Genomic DNA, 18,329 nt, shown 5'->3' on the forward strand with positions numbered 1-18,329 from the left:
TTTTTTACCACTTTAAAATTGTACAAAACAAAAATAATACACTAATCTTGCTTAAAATTTTGAAAAGAATGTTTCATCCTTAACTTTATGACTTTTGGAGATCAGTACTCATGTAACTATTCACAGTAACAGAAATTTTGACCGGGGGTGCCCAAACTTCTGCATGCCACTGTATTTTATAATTAGTCTCCAAGTACCTCAAAACCTCATCCTTAATAGTAAATAACACTTTCCCAACCAGTGAGGTATGGCTAACTGGCCTATAATTTCCTTTATTTTGCCTTCCTTCCTTCTTAAAGAGTGGATTGTCATTTGCAATTTTCCAGTCCTCCAGGACCATGTCAGGATCAAGTGATTCTTGAAAGGTCATGAACAATGCATCCATCATCTCTTCAGCAACCTTTCTCAAGACTCTGGGATATAATTCTCTGACTGGAAGCCTGTGTCTAGTCGGATGCACCAGGTGTCAGTATTGGGATCTTTGTTATTCATTATTTAGATGTGAATGTACATAGCACATTTAGTAAGTTTGTTGATGATAAATTGAGGAGTTTTGTTGATAGTGAATCAAGTCACAATAACTTATAAAGAGATCTCGGTCTCGGTCGATAAGAAGATAGGCTGAGGAATGCCAAATGGCTTTCTACTTGGATAACTGTGAGGTGATGCATTTTGGACATTCAAACCAGGGTAGAACGTATACAAGTGTTGTAGAAGAGAGGGATCTGGGAGAACAAGTGCACAATTCACGAACAGCGGCCATGCAAGTAGACAGAGTAGTGAAGATGCTGCAAAGAACAGGGCGAACCCAAGTGCAGGACACTGGCACGGAGATCGAGTTAGGATGCAGACGAGGGTGTGAGAGTGGCTGGAGCTGAACGGCAAGCAGGAGGATGAACAGGAAAGCAGGAGGCAGACAGAACTTATCTTGACTGTTGCTGGCGCTGAATGGCATACAGGAGTCAGCCAGCAAAAACTTTTCTTGACGCAGAGAGACAGAGTTACACAGGTAAATCTTGGTACTGAGGTGAAACTTAGAATACACAATCCTAAGCAGCCGGGAATGTTAATTACCACACTGGCAAAAACAACAATCTGGCAATGAGTGGATGCAAAGCCAGGGTTATTATGCTGCAGGTCTTGATGAGAACCAGGTGTGCCGCCATCAAAGGGAATTAGGAGAAAATGGGGAATTAGTGGTCAGGACCGTGACAGAAGAAGGTGTTCAGCATGCTGGCATTTATCAGTTAGGGTACTGGATTTAGGAGTTAGGACACCATGTTGCAAGAGTACAAGTCATTGGCAAGACTGGTCTTGTACACTCTGTTATAGGAAGTCCTTTCCAAGGTAGAGGAGGATGCAGAAGAGATTTATGAGAATGTTGCCTGACTAGAGGGTCTGAATTATAGGGAGAGTTTGGCCACATGGATCTTTATTCCTTGAAGTATCAGAGAGCAAGAGCTGGCCTCATTGAAGTCTATAAAGTCATGAAGATTATGGATACAGTGGTTGGATGTAGTCTTTTCCCCAGGATTAGGGCGTCCAAAATGAGGTGGTTATAGATACACAAGAGGGGAGAGATTTTAAAGAGACTGAGAAGTAACTTCTTTTCAGAGGATCATGAATACGTAGAATGAGCCTCCAGAGGAAATGGTCAAGGCAGGTACAACTGCAACATTTAAGAGATGGGTACAAGGAGGGGAAAGGGTTTGGAAGGTTATGGGCTGTATGCAGGCAACTGGGATTAGGAGGGAGGAAACAGAGATTGCCATGAATCAGATCGGCTGAAGGCCTGCTGCATTTCTCTATGACTCTACAATACTAATCCGGCAGTCCAAACATTTGGATTATCAGCAGTGGGCTGGCACAAATTGTGTCCTGGTATCATAGCAAGGGTTGTCACTTTGGGCTTCCACGCATGTTTTGGTCAACATATCTTACAATGTTATGATAACATGTGGAGTCAAGTGGTCCCAGGGAAGATGTGTTATTCATGAGTTAGTGCCAGCACTGTTGACAACACTGTTGATGACACTGTTCCTTATGGTGGTGATGACAGCAACTTTTCTGGGTGATATTTAGTCAAATTGTACTTGTCTTGTTCATTAAAAAACACATTACCGTACAATTTTTCACATTGTTGGTTGGATGCCTATGTACCAATTACACTGGAACAACTGAATGGGTCCTGACTAGTTCTGGAGTTTAGGTCTTCAACATCAAGTTTATTATAATAACTATTATAATATGTCTGCACTAGTGCAATGAAAAACTTATTTGTATGCAACAGCATCACAGGTACACTCTCAAAAGAACAAAAAATTGTATGTAATGTATCTTTAATTTACAAGAAAGAACAGTTAAAACAAAATGTGCAATATCTATTTTAGTTCAAAGTTGTCATTGTATTGCTAAAATAGTAATTTGGGCTGTAATAGTTTGTGCAAAAATTGAATGGTTGATAGAAAGTTTCATGAATCTAGTCAAATAGGACTTAAGGTTTCAGTACCTTTTGCCTGATGGTAACTGTGGGATGTCATTGCCTTATCCCAGATATTTATTATATACATCTCTGTCAGTTGCTTCCTGCACCAGGTAAACTGAGTTGAATTGATTTTGTTGCCTGTCGGGTTAGTTTCATTTTTTGGGATCCTGTGAATGCTTCTAGGGCCAGCATTTATTGTCCATCCTTGCCTCAGCAAGGTTTCAGGCACCTTTTTAAAGGGCTAAGCTACTAGTGGATGACTCCTGCCGTGTTGTTGGGCAGGGAGTTCATCTTTTGGAACCAAAAATGAAGAAAGGTAGGCAAAGTATTTTTCAGTCAGTGCAGTGTGCATCTTGATGCAGGTGATGGTGTTCTCATGACCTAGCTGCCTTTGGTGCTGGAGGTTCCAGATTTGAAAGTTACAGATCAAAAAGATAATGTTATGATAGTCAATAGGGATTTCAATATGCAGGTAGGTAGACTTGGAAAACCAGGCTGGTGCTGGAGCCCAAGAGAGAGAATTTGGAGAATGACTACTAGATAGCTTTTAAGAGCCCACTGGGAAATGACTATTCTAAATTCAGTTTTGTAATGAATCGGATTTGATTAGGAAGCTTAATGTAAAGGAATCCTTAGGAGAAAATGTTTATAATAATAATTAGACTTCATCCTGTAATGCGAGAGGGAGAATCTAAAGTCAGATGTATCAGTATTACAGAGGAGTAAGATGGTGTCAGTGAACCACGGTGACCTTCTGCAGACTATGTACAATACTTATAAATATACTTCTTTTGATTTACTCTCACTGCAATCTGCAGCATGTAATTTCCCTTTAAGAAATGTAATTTTAGATCAACATAATGATCTACATATTTCACAATCTTCTGAATAATTCAGTGAACAAGCAGGTACAACACCTTCAGGTGGAAAATGGTTCATAGCAATGGCTGGATGTGAGGTAGGAGGAGGGAATCCAAGTCAGGCTGAAACACAAAGGGATGATGCCTCCTCTACTCTGTATCTTGTTAACAAATGTACAGTTGCTGGACCTGATTTGAGGACCTGAGCACAAGATTGCTGTATTGGAGGGAAATGAGAGATTATTATATTCTATGTCTGAGTGAGACATGGCTTTCTCCCAAAATGCCAGACAAAACAATTAGACCCGAAGGCTTCTCAACTGACAGAATGGATTGAACTGCTAATTTAGAAAGGCAAAAGGTGGAGATGAGTGTTTCGTATTAAACTCTCTCTGGTGCTCCAATGTTGCAGTACTGTGGAACTTGTGTTCCCCCGACCTTGAACACTTAATGGTCAAATGTCGTCCATCCTATTTGCCGAAGGAGTTCTTTTCCATAATCCTGACCGCAGTTTACGTACCACCAGTGGCAGAAAATAATCAGGCTCCTCAGATACTGCATGACGCTGTCTCTAACCCAAGAAACAGTCCATCCCGACATATTCCGATCATAGTCAGGGACTTCAACCAGGTACGTTTGAAGCAAACCCTGCCCAAGTGCCATCAGCATATAACCTGGAAGTCACTAGATCACTGTTATACTAAGATAAGGAATGCCTACCGTTCCAGGCCCAGACCACTTTTCAGTAAATCGGATCACTTGGCTGTTGTTCTGCCTGCATAGAGGCAGAGGCTAAAGAGTAAAGCTCCAGAGATTGGGAAAAATTAAGAGGTGGTCTTGGGAGGTAAAGAAGCAGTTATGGAATTAACTTGAGTCAGTGGACTGGGCCATGTTGATCTGAATGAATATGTCATGATTGCACGGGGTTTGTTAAAACATTTATATATAAATGTGTCCCCACAAAATCATTCAGAATCTTCACCAACCAGAAGCCCTGGATGAATTATGCGATCCACAGTTTGCTAAGGGCCAGATCAGTGGCATTCAAGATTGGTGACAAAGAACGTAGTAAGAGGTTCAGGTACAATCTCGAGAAAGCCACCTCACAGCTGAAGTGGTGAATTAGACTAAACTTGAATCAGTGAAGGACGCTCAACAGTTGTGTCAGGACTTGAATACTATCACCTCTCATAAAGTTAAATCAAACAACATAGGAGACTGCAGGACTTCGCTTCCAAATGAGCTTACTGCTTTCTATGCTTGCTTTCACCATCAAAACATAGAGGAACCATCACAATCTCCTTCAGCCCCCAATAATCTTGTGGCTTTCCGTCTCTGAGGCTGATGTGTAAGCTGCCTTCAGGAGGGTGAACCCATACAATGCATCCAAGCCAGATGAGGTGCCTCGCCTGAGATCTTTATCCTGTCACTTTGGCAGTCTGAGGTTTCCAGCTGCTTCAATCAGGCTTCAATTACACAGGTGTCTGAGAAGCACGTGGGAACCTATGGCACTTTCATCCACAGTGATGAAGTGTTTTGAGAGGTTGGTGAGGAAACATATCAACTCCTGCCTGAGAAGAGACTTGGATCCACTCCAGTTTGCCTAATGGAGCAACAGGTCCACAGCAGCTGCCATCTTATTGGCTCTTCACTCAACCCTGGAACATTTGGACATCAGGATGCTCTTTATCAACTAATACAAGAGGTTTGTTCAGAGGATACCGAAAGGTTCTTCAGAAACACAAAGTGTGAAAGAGAGGTGAGAATGGATGTCAGTGCGCTGGAAAGTGATGTCAGAGCAGTAGTAATGCGGGGACAAGGAAATGGCGGACAAACTGAATAAGTAACTTATATCATTCTTCACTGTGGAAGACACTAGCAGTATGCTGGATGCTCCAGGTGTCAAGGGTCATGAAGTGTGTGAAGTTAACATTACTAGAGAGAAGGTGCCTGGGAAACGGAAAGGTCTGAAGGTATATGAGTAACCTGGACCAGATGGTGTACACCCCAGGGTTCTGAAATAGGTGGCTGAAGATACTGTGAAGTGATGAACAATGATCTTTCAAGAAACACTAGATTCTGGAATGATTCTGGAAGATGGGAAAATAGCAAAAGTCATTCCACACTTCAAGGAGGGAAAGAGGCAGTGAAAAAGGAATTAGGAGTCAATTAGTCTGATCTCAGTGATGGGAAGATGTTGGAGTCAATTTTTAAGGATGAGGTCTCAGGGTACTTGGAGGTATATGATTAAGTAGGTCATAGTCAGTGAGGTTTTATCGAAGAAAAAAAAATTGCCTAACAAATCTGCTGGAATTTTTTTGAAAAAAATAACAAGCAAGATAGTCAAAGGAGAATTGGTTGATGCTGTGTACTTGGAATTTGAAAAGGCCTTTGACAAGGTACCATACATAGGGCTGCTGAACAAGCTTGCTCTCCCTCCCCCTCCCCCACATTAAATGTCAATGGATTTGATGACACAATTGATGGCATTGTGTCTGCAGAGTCTGCAGTTTTAAGGTGCTTGGGAGTACTCTCTGCCAAGTCTGCAGAGAGTACGATGATAGGTGGAGGGTAAGTCGTGCTGATGAAGCTGAGAGACTGCAGAAGTGTTATGTTTGTTCTTAATAAAGACCAACCTAGCGTGGGTTTACATTTGATCATTTTATTACAGAACTGTTGCACAACCCTGTGTATGCACCCCCAGGTCACCATCAGAGCTTCGTGTTCCAGGTACGTCCATCACATTGCCCACCTGGAACTGCACCCATCTTCTCTCTTGAAAGAGAAAGTAACACAATACTCATAAGCCTGCAAGCAACAATAAGCCTCTCCAACAAAGATATCTACATTCCATTGCTTGACTTTTTAAAAAAAATTTTCAACTGTTGAACATTTCAACTTCATTTGACCTTGTGTTAGAAACATCACAAACCTGCATACAATACAGGCCCTTCGACCCACAGTGCTGTGCTGAACATGTACTTATTTAGAAATTACCTAGTGTTACCCACAGCCCCTCTGTTTTTCTAAGCTCTATGTGCCTATCCAGGAGTCTCTTAAAAGAACCTATTGTATCTGCCTCCACCACCGTCACCGGCAGCCCATTCCACGCACTCACCACTCTGCATAAAAAACCTACCCCTGACATCCCCTCTGTATCTACTCCCAAGCACCTTAAAACTGCGCCCTCTCATGTGATCCATTTCACCCCTGGGAGAAAGCCTCCAACTATCCACACTATCAATGCTTCTTATGATCTTATACACCTCTATCAGGTCACCTCTCATCCTCCGCCGCTCCAAGGAGAAAAGGTCAAGTTCACTCAACCTATTCTCCTATGGCATGCTTCCCAATCCAGGCAACGTCCTTGTAAATCTCCTGTGCACCCTTTCTATAGTTTCCACATCTTTTCTGAAGTGAGGTGATCAGAATTGAGTCAGTACTCCAAATGGAGTCTGACCAGGGTCCTATACAGCTGTAACATTACCTCTCAGCTCTTGAAATCAATCCCTCAATTGATGAGGGCCAGTGCACTGCATGTTGTCTTAACCACACAGTCAACCCGCACAGCAGCTTTGAATGTTCTATAGACACAGGCCCCCACATCCCTCTGATCCTCCACACTGCCAAGAGTCTTACCATTAATTCTATATTCTGCCATCAAATTTGACCTACCAAAATGAACCACCGCACACTTATCTGGGTTGAACTCCATCTGCCAATCTCAGCCCAATTTTGAGTCCTATTGTTGTCCTGCTGTAACCTCTGAAAGCACACCACACTATTCACACACCCTCAACCTTTGTGTCAACAGCAAATTTACTAACCCATCCCTCTACTTCCTCATTCTGGGCATTTATAAAAATCATGAAGAGTAGGGGTTCCAGAACAAATCTGGGAGGCACACCACTGGTCACTGACCTCCATGCAGAATATGACCCATCTACAACCACACTTTGCCTTCTGTAGGCAAGCCAGTTCTGGATCCACAAAGCAAGGTCCCCTTGGATTCCATGTCTCCTTACTTTCTCAATAAGCCTTGCATGGGGTACCTTATCAAATGCCTTGCTGAAACCCATATGTGCTACTGCTATACCATCATTAATGTGTTTAGTCACATCCTCAAAAAATTTAATCAGGCTTGTAAGGCATGACCTGCCTTTCACAAAGCCATGCAAACTGTTCCTAATCATATTATGCCTCTCCAAATGTTCATAAATCCTGCATCTCAAGATCTTCTCCATCAACTTACCAACCACTGAAGTAACACTCTCTGGTCTATAATTTCCTGGGCTATCTCTACTCCCTTTCTTGAATAAGGGAACAACATCCGCAACCCTCCAATCCTCCAGAACCTCCCCTGTCCCCATTGATGATACAAAGATCATCACCAGAGGCTCAGCAATCTCCTCCCTCACTTGCCACAGTAGCCTGGAGTACATCTCATCTGGCCCTGGTGACTTATCCAACTTGATGCTTTCCAAAAGCTCCAGCACATCCTCTTTCTTAATGTCTATATGCTCAAACTTTTCAGTCAGCTATAAGTCATCCATAGAATTTCCAAAATCCTTTTCCGTAGTGAATACTGATGCAAAGTATTCATTAATTACCTCTGCTATCTCCTCCAGTTCCATACACACTTTTCTACTGCTATGGTAAAGGAGATAGCATTGTGATCATTATCTCCAAAATGCTCTCCCACTGAGAGACCTGACACCTGATCAGGTTCAATTCCCAATACCAGATCAAGTACAGCCTACACGAAGAAATCGGCAGATGCTGGAAATTCAAACAACAACACACACAAGATGCTGGTGGAACACAGCAGGCCAGGCAGCATCTATAGGGAGAAGCGCTGTCGACGTTTCGGGCCAAGACCCTTCGTCAGGACTAACCGAAAGGAAAGATCGTAAGAGATTTTGGTTAGTCCTGACGAAGGGTCTCGGCCCGAAACATCGACAGCGCTTCTCCCTATAGATGCTGCCTGGCCTGCTGTGTTCCACCAGCATTTTGTGTGTTCAAGTACAGCCTCTCCTCTTGTAGGCTTATCTACATATTGTGTCAGGAAACCTTTCTGAACACACCTAACAAACTCCACCCCATCTAAACCCCTCGCTCTAGGGAGATGCCAGTCAATATTTGGGATACTAAAATCTCCCATCATGACAACTCTATTATTATTACATCTTTCCAGGATCTGTTTCCCTATCTGTTCCTCGATATCCCTATTATTGGGCGGCCTATAAAAAAACACCCAGTAAAGTTATTGACCCCTTCCTGTTCCTAACTTCCACCCAGACAGACTCAGGAGACTTTTCCTCCATGACTTCCTCCTTTTCTGCACCATGACACTATCTCTGATCAGCAGTGCCACACCCCCACCTCTTTTGCCTCCCTTCCAGTTCTTTCTGAAACATCTAAAGCCTGGCACTTTAAGTAGACGTTCCTGCCCCTGAGCCATCCAAGTCTCTGTGATTGCCTCAACATCATAACTCCAAGTACTGATCCACACTCTAAGCTCATCCGGTTTGTTCATGATACTCCTTGCATTAAAATAGACATACCTCAAACCATTAGTCTGAGTGCATCCCTTCTCTATTACCTGCTCATCCTCCCTCTCACACTGTCTGCAAGCTTTCTCAATTTATGAGCCAACTACCCCTTCCGCCATCTCTTCAGTTCGGTTCCTTCTCCCCAACGATTCTCGTTTAAACTCTCCCGAACTGCCTTAGCAAACCTCCCTGCCAGGATATTGGTCCCCCTCAGATTCAAGTGCAACCTGTCCTTTTGGTACAGGTCACACCTGCCCCAAAAGAGATCCCAATGGTCCAGAAATTTGAATTCCTGCCCCTGCTCCAATCCCTCAACCACGCAGTTATCTTCCACTTCACTCTATTTCTATACTCATTGTCACGTGGCACAGACAGTAATCCTGAGATAACGAACTTTGAGGTCCTGCTCCTCAACTTCCTTCCTAACTCCCTGTAGTCTGTTTTCAGGACCTCCTCCTTTTTCCTACCTATGTCATTGGTACCAATATGTATCACGACCTCTAGCTGTTCATCTTCCCACTTAAGGATGTCATGGACGTGATCAGAAACATCCCGGACGCTGGCACCTGGGAGGCAAACTACCATCTGCGTTTCTTTCCTTGATCCACACAATCGCACATCTGAACCCCTAACTATAGAGTACACTATCAGTGCTGCCATCCTCTTCCTTTCCCTACCCTTCTGAGCCACAGGGACAGAGTCTGTGCCAGAGGCGCGACCACCGTTGCTTCCCCCACGTAGGTCATCTCCCCCCCCCCCCCCCAGCAGTACTCAAACAGGAGTTCTTTTTGCTAAGGGGGACAGCCATTGGGGTACTCTCTCATATCTGACTCTTGCCCTTTCATCTCCTGCCTGTTACCCACTTATCTGTGTCCCTAGGCCCTGGTGTGACTACCTGCCTATAGCTCCTCTCTATCACCTCCTCACTTCCCGAGCATACGAAGGTCATCGAGCTGCATCTCCAGTTCCCAAACCCAGTCCATAAGGAGCTGCAGCTCGGCGCACCTGGCGCAGACGTGGCTGACCACGAGGTTGGGAGTCTCCCGAACTTCCCACATCTGACACCCGGTACAGAACACTGGCCTCACAGACATACTTCCTACTCTTCAAAAGTAAGTTACCTCGCCTCGACCCATTATCGCCAAAGTCCCGTTGAACCAAAGCCCTCCTAATCGGACTCCCTTTCCTCCATCGCCCACTCCTCCAACACCCGCTCTATAAAACTGTCTTCTTTTTATACTCTGCCTGCTGGTTTAACTCGCTGACGTCCACGCACCTGCGCAGTCATTCCTCGATCAAAATGCCGAAGAAAAAAATGATCTCCTTTTATACTCTTCCTACCTGTCTAACTCGCCGACATCCATGCGCCAGTCATTCCTCAATCCTTTAGTTGTCAACAGTTCTTCATGCTTTGGAAGGATAGTGTGCATGCATCAACCCATCAGCATTTGGGCTGATGAAAGTCCAGTCTGCAGTGGTACACTTCTCTAAATTATTAAACTTTTGTGGAACTCTTCTTTAGCATGCATATGTGCTGGTGAGAAGTTCTTTATCTGTGCATAGTTGGCTTCCACACTTGTTAACATTTGATGCATAGGCCACAGATTACCATGTGTCATCTTGCTGCTGCAGTAGTACTGCTCTAAGGCCATGCCAGGACTCATCAGCTGAGATCCTAATACACCTTTCCAGACCATAGAACTTCTGCACAGGCTCTTCGGTTATTCGTTTCAGAGTCTGGAAACACTCTTCTTGCTTGTGAGAAGAAATCCACTCACTTTTCTGCTCAATGAGTGACCAAAGTGGTGCTGACACAGTTGACAGTTGAGGGATGAAATTTGCTAGGTAAGTCACCATACCCAAGAAACATCTTACCTTCTCTTTGTTTTGGGGCCTCTCCATGTTTTCAATGGCTGATGCCTTCCGTGGGTCTGCGTATCTGAAGATCCAACAAAGATCAGTGTCTGAACACCAAACTTACATTTCTTTTTCATTTCAAATTGACATTCAGTGTCATGACAAGTATTTGCCTCAGTCATGTATCATATTCATTCTTGGTGGACCTCCAGTTGCTGATAACCTCAAAGATCATGTGAATGGTTTTACGGCAGACCTCTGGTGTGGACAGAATCCCATACAAAGAAAGTGATATCTTCCCTGTGGTGTGTTAAAAGTACAGTTTTGAACTTGCCTCATCAAGCTTCATCTGCCAAAACCCAGTTCATGCATCAAGCTCGCTAAACCACTTGCCACCTGCACACTGGGGCATGATCTCCTCCCATGTTGGCAATTTAAAATGCTTTCTTTTGATGGCTTTATTGAGATCTCTTGGGTCTAGACATGTCTGCAATCTTCCCTTTTTCTTTTATAAAATGACATGTGCTCCTGCAATCTGTTGGTCTTCAATTTTTTGTGTGACATTCATCCATTCCGTGCAGATTAGTTCTTGTTTAAGTTTGTCTCTAGGTAGAAATGGAATGTTCCTGCATTCATGTACAGCGGGAATCAGTCTCATTGATATGAATTTGCTGTACAATATGTAAGTATCCATGCCCTTCAAAGACTGCTTACTCTTGCAAGAGTGTGGTGTGGTCATCTTTGGTCTGAAACCATTATGAAAACTATTTTCACCAGGTTGAGCTTTTCACATGCACTCAGACCTAATATTGGTTGTGCTTTCTTTTCTACAATCAGCAGCGGTGACTTTAGGTGCTGTCCCTTGTGCTTGAAGGTCACTATATGTAGGAACGGGGGCCGGATGGACCCAAACGCAGGACGCAGACACTGAAGTACTAGGGGGAGGACAGGATGGGGATGCCATGGCATTTAAGGGTTAATGCAGGCAGGGCTGGATCCCAGAGTTCAGACGAGGCGGGCAAGCAGGCAGATCCCACAGTTCGGGGCAGGCAGGCAGGCAGATTCCTCATGGCGGGCCGCAGGAATCCCGGGCAGGGTCGCCTCCCAGGTGGGAACACAGAGGCCTGGGCCAGTCGCGGACACCTGGGCAGGTGCGGGGCACAACCCTTAGGGAGTAATAGGTGGAAAAGGTAGAACCCCCGCCGGGCAGCGGCAGTCCAGCCGGACCCGCCCGACGGAGGCAATGGGTAGGAAGGGGCAGAACCCCCAGCGGGCAGCAGCAGTCCAGCCGGACCTGCCCGACAGAAGCAACGGGTAGGAGGGGGCAGAACCCCTGCTGGGCAGTGGCAGTCCGGACGGACCCACCCGACAGAGGCAACGAGTAGGAAGGGGCAGAACCTCCACCGGGCAGCGGCAGTCCGGCCAGACCCACCCGACAGAGGCAATGAGTAGGAAGGGGCAGAACCCCTGCTGGGCAGTGGCAGTCCAGACGGACCCACCCAATGGAGGCAATGGGTAGGAAGCTGGGTCCAGAGTGAGCAGCAGAACTACAGTGATCCACCGGGTACACTAGTAAAGGCAACCGGAAGCATGTGCAAGACGAATAAGATGGGACAGTGGGCCAGCGCACCTGAGAGGAGCAGGAAAAGCATGACGAACCGGGTAAAACAGGTACAGAGTGGGTTGCAGAGCGGAATAGAGAGCCAGTTGAAGAACAGGCAAAAGGCAAGATACGGAGCAGAATTCAGAGCAAACAAACCAGGTGTAGAGTAGGTTAAACTGACTTCAGAGCAGACAAGGAGTAGACGAACCAGATATAGAGCTGGTTACACCAGCTTCAGAGCTAACAGGATGCAGATCAAAACAACCACCCGCCCAGTCGCCGTCCCACGGCCCCTTATAAACACCTGCAGCCGAATTGGCCACAGGTGTGCCTCCTTGATCCAGCATGATCTTAACAGGCGCAAAGGGGCCGGGAGGGACAGCTGCAAGACCCGGAGTCTGGAGTAGTAGAACCGGATCGAGACCCGGAACGCGGATTCCTGACTGGACCAGACCCTGACACTATACAGCCCCCTTCTACTGGAATGTTCTCTCCAGTTTAGCCTGTTGTTTTTAACTTTACCGAGTAAATCTTGCTCTTTGCTGTGGGCTCCAGTGCCAAGCTTGAATGGAATTACTGTCTTATCCAGTCACAGGAATGACCCATTCGGTTTTACCAGAACCTGCAGTCTACAGAATCCACAAAGAATTCCATCATTTCCTTATCAACCATCTACACCTGTACAGCCAGCTTGCAACACTTTGCAAAGTTATTCTTCCCACAATTATTGCAGGACTTTCCATAAGCACGACACTTCTTTGAAATGTGACTACCTCCACATTATTTGCATTTCATAATTCAAGATGGCGGCGTGATGCAGCTTGCAGCCGCCACTCTGGAGCTGATTATCTGTTATTTGTGAAGCGGGGTGCCGTGCACAATCATAATCGGATGAAAACAGACGTGGGAGCACAGAGGAACATCTGGAACTCTCCAGGAAGACCTTCTTCGTTGCTGCTGCTGCTGTGAGGTCCGGGTCTCTGCTGGGAAGAACAGGCCCCCAGTCCTCGGGGTTGCATTGCCGATGGCTGTTGGCGGGCGTGTCTTAATACACTCGGCAGAGGATGGTGCTTGGAGAAGCTGTGCCGGAAGGGATGGTCGGAGGCTCAGTGGTTCGATGGACTCAGAGTCCGCTGCGGTCAGGTCACTTTCGGTGTGTGCTGCGTCTGCGAGGCTGGGTTCGACGGAGCTTTCATTGTGTGCTGTGTCTGTGAGGCTGAGTTGGGCGGTGCCATGGAAGTCGATAGCGGGGGTATTCCCTTCTGCCGCCGGTGTGGGATGACGAGTCTATCGGGACCCTGAGGACTTGTGGAAACTGTGTGGTGGTTTCCTTTGAACTTATAGACTTTTAACATCTTTTGGACTATTTTTACTGTGCCCATGGTCTGTTTTTTTTGATCAATTATGCTATGGTTTGCACAGTTATAACTGTATATTGTAACTATGTGGTTTTGTGCAGGTCTTGTATCTTTAGTTTTTGGTCTTGTTTTGTCTGGTGGAATTGGAGCTCCTTTCTGGGGAACGCGCTAAGACGGTAGCATGATATTAATATGCAGCAGCCTCTCCGGACTCTGGATTGGGGATTGCCAAACGTTATGTGGATTTTCTGGTGTAGTCATGTGCTTTTGTGATATCATTCTGGGGGAACGTTGTCTCATCTTTTAACTGCATTGCATTTGTGGTTTCTAAATGACAATAAACTGAATCTGAATCTGAATCTGATTTGCTGTTTGAGCCTTCCTCTTTGCTTTGCTGTTGCTTTGAGAAATGCTTTTTTCACTGCTCCTGTTTTCACTGCATGCACTGTTGTACCTGCCCTAAGCAGCTCCTCAGCTTGTGCTCATATAATCTCTGCTGCCCTATACATATTCACAGATATTTCCAGCATCAAATCTTTTTCACTGCAGCAGTCTTTCTCTGAGTCTATTATCTGGAATTCCGCAAACTGTTCTGTCTCTAACTAATGAGTTTCTTCAATCTCCAAATTCACAGGACTTACTCAGTGTGTGAAGCTCAGCTAAGTATTGGTCAAAGCTAACACCTCGTAGCTGGTATCAGGAAAAACATATATCTCTCAATCATCATGTTTTCACTTGGGACAAGATACTCCTCAAATTTTGTTATCAGTGTCCAATGTGAAAGCTGTTATTGATGCCCAAAGCATCTTCGTCAATTACAGTCAGAAAAATAGATGCTTTCAATTTTTCATCAGTCCCCCCCACTCCATGAGCACCTGAGTATATATTGAATTGCTGTTTGAAGCATTTACAGTTGTCAGTTACATTGCTGGTAAACTGCATAGGTGCAGAAGCACTTAGCTTATTCATGAGAAGAACTCTCAGCCTCTCCCCTGAATCTCTCTCCGGGAGTCTGGTGACTGGTGAACTTTGGGAACAACATGCTCTCTTGCTTCACTGGCCAGGTTCTCTCTATCGTAACTTGTGTCCGACCTCACTTTCGTAGCACCTTCCGTACTCACACAGTCTCTTTCGCAGTCGCACACGGTATTCATTTTCTGTGTTCAGATCTCATGCTGTCCTCTGACACAATGTTATGACTGTTGTTAATAAAGACAAACTTGGTGTGGGTTTGCATTAGAACATTTTATTACTGACCTGCTTCTCAACCCTTAGAGAGATTAAGAGAATGGGAAAAGAAGTGGCAGATAGAATGCAATGTCGGAAAGTTGTTGTTTATGCACTTCGATAGAAAATTCAAAAACACGAGGTCCAAAGGGACATGAGAATCCTTGTGCAGATTCTCATGCAAACCTAAAGATTAATTTACAGTTGAGTCAGTGGTGAGTGCTATTTTTGTTCTTGTTTAAGTACAAACTTGCATGGGTAAAACAACTCACACATTGTTTATTTACAGAATGGCTTCAGCACGACCACATTGTACTTGGGACACCCCAGCCTGCCAAGAGCATGTGGTCCCCCATTCACCAACATTACTTCCTGTTCAGGGTGAACTGCCCACATAGCACACTGGAACTGAAGTTCTTTATTATGTACACACATAATAAGAGTCATTTTCCCCCTTTAAATAAAAAAAAACACAATACTATGTCCTTATAAACCTGCAAGAAACAATATATTCCGACAAAGATACTTACATCAGTTGTAAGGAACAAATGCAGTCCCTTATTCACTCATAACTCTCAATCAGTCTCTGGTAGTTTGATGATCCTTTTTGGTCTACTATATGTTTCCACATGCATATTGCTTCTACTTAGTGCATTAATATTTGTGTCTTTCTGAGAATTCTGATCAGCAAACATTTTTTACCTCTTCTGGTCCCTTTGGTGTAATGTGCCACAGCTGTGTAGACCCATGTGGAAGTGTCCTTTGCTCTGGCTGGATCTGGTGATAACATGGTGCAACTTCCTTTTGCACACATGCTTGCATGGAACATGTATCAAAATCGTGATCTCAGACTCATGTTCAACCTCAGGACTGGTAGGCTTTTAGCTGTCTTTTCATGATACTGTTACTGTTTCTCTTCCCTTTTCAGCCAGTTTGATCTTGTGTGCTCCTTTATGTGTCTAAAAGTTTTCATGCACTGGAAGGTCAGTGCTTATCCATCAACCCATCAGTATTTGGGTTGGTGAAAGGCCATTCTACAGTGCTGCACTTCTGTAAATCATCAGACTTTTGTGGAAACCCGCTTGTTCATCTTGCACTTTCTCCATGAGACCTTTTGTTACCTTGACCCAACTCTCTGCTAGGCCATTAGATTTTAGGTGATCTGGGCTTGAAGCTATATTTTGCAACCTCCAATCATTGGCAAAGGACTCAAATTCACAGCTCAAGCTGTGGACCAACACAAACAAACAAGCTGAAGGAACTCAGCAGGTCGGGCAGCATCCGTGGAAATGAGCAGTCAAAGTTTTGGGCCGAGACACTTCGTCAGGACTGTTCAAATTGTGGACCATTTTCTGATTCTACTTCACGCGGAACTCCATGCTTCACAAACACAACTTTCAGGAAGGTGATGACCGCTTTGCTGGATGTTGATTGCAGTGTTGCAACGTCTGGGTAATTTGAAAAGTAGTCTGTTACAACAGTGTGACTATTCCCTTTATATTCAAATAAATTCACCCTAGCTTTGAAGTATGGTCTGTCTGGTACAGGGTATGGTGTAAGCAGTTCTGCTTGCTGATTTGGTCTGTAAGTAAAGCATAACTCACATGAAGCCATGACACGGCTGATGGTTCATTCTTGGCCAGTACATCACTCCATGAGCTCTTTGTTTACATTTTTCCTCACCAAGATGCCCTCCATGAATCCTTGCATAGCAACACTGGAATCACAATCCTGTTCACTTTGAAGACCATACATCCAACTTCTGACACCATGTTACATTAGTTTTTGATAAAAAGGCAAACTGTGGGTAAAAAAAACCAACTGTATTGTTTATTTACAGAATGGTTTCAGCTTGAACACATGGTACTCGAAACTTCCAGTTCTAGATGAACTATCCGCATTGCACATTGTGAACTGACGTTCTCTATTATGTACACACACATAACACAGTGAGGAAGGAAAATACAATGTTACCATTCATTTTGAGAGGAGTAGAATACAAAGGCAAGGATGTAATGCTGAAGGTTTACAAGGCACTGGTGAGGCCTCACTTGAAGTATTGTGGGCCTTTCTAGGCCACTTTCCTAATAGAGGCTGCCATTTGAGAGGAATGAAAGGATTATTGTATGAGGAATGTTTGATGGTTCTGAGCCTTTACTCGCTGGAACTTAGAAGAGTGGGAGGGTGGGTGGCCGGGATCTCATTGAAACCTATCAAATGTTGAAAGACCTAGATAGAGTGGATGTGGAGAGCATGTTTCCTATAGTAGAGGAGTCTAGGACCAGAGACCACAGCCTCAGATTGGAGGGATGTCCATTTTGAATGAAGGGGAATTTCTTTAGCCAGAAGGTGGTGAATCTGTAGAATTCACTGCCATGGGTATCTGTAGAGGCCAAGTTTTTAAGACAGAATTTAATAGGTTCTTGATTAGTCAGGGTGTGGAAGGTTAAGGGTAGGAGGTGGGAGAATAGGATTGAGAGGGAAATGCATTAGACATGATGAAATGCCAGAGCTGGCTCGATGGGCCGAACAGTCCAAATCTGCTCCTGTGTTCTTCTGGACAGTTTTAGGCTTGTCTTTACTGCTCAGATGCTGGGTCTTATTATCAATTGTCCAGAACAATTCATGACAAGGTATAGACTCCAAACACTTAGTCTGCTCCATTGCATATGCAATTGCTAAACTATCGATGTTTATGAATAATGTCTGACTTGCCATTGCTATTTTGCTCCATCTCTGTTTAAAAGGAAGTGTTGTTATGTATTTGTGCAAGTTGTATGGATGAAAGATCATTGTATACACATAGCTGTATAAATCATTCTATTCATGTTTACATTGTGCATTCTGGAAGATTTGCTCTCAAGCTTAGTATCCATTAACCTGGCCTCTTCGATAGGATACATCTGCCTCTCTAACTCTGCGTCATATTTCATGGTAAATGTTAGAAGCTGGGTAATATCCTAAGAACGGCTGCTGGGCTTTCGAAATCAAATTTAAAAGAGAACTCTCAAACAGTTTTCATGAAAGCATATCCGATGCCCTAATATCCTACAGGAAATTAAATAATTGCACCCTCATATCTGGGCTGAAGATATCTGGGTTCAAATCCCATTTCAGAGACGTCATTACAGAATTGAGATTGATGCTTTGTTATAGTTCTGTGTTAGGAAGGGGGAGCTGCAAGATCAGACTTGTTGGCTTTCAAGTGAAATGTGAAGCCAAGATCCCAGTCGTTCTCTTGTAGAGATGAAAAGTCCCATGATCTTGATTTGAGCAGTAGGTTAAAAGATCCTGGCATCTTGACTGATACCACTCAACAAATGCTCAAAATATGGCTTATTTCACCTTAGACACCTTATTCATCGTGGGATTGTTGCTGTGATTTGT

The sequence above is a fragment of the Hemitrygon akajei genome, chromosome 5 (assembly GCF_048418815.1).
Source record: "Hemitrygon akajei chromosome 5, sHemAka1.3, whole genome shotgun sequence".
Classification (NCBI taxonomy): Eukaryota; Metazoa; Chordata; class Chondrichthyes; order Myliobatiformes; family Dasyatidae; genus Hemitrygon; species Hemitrygon akajei.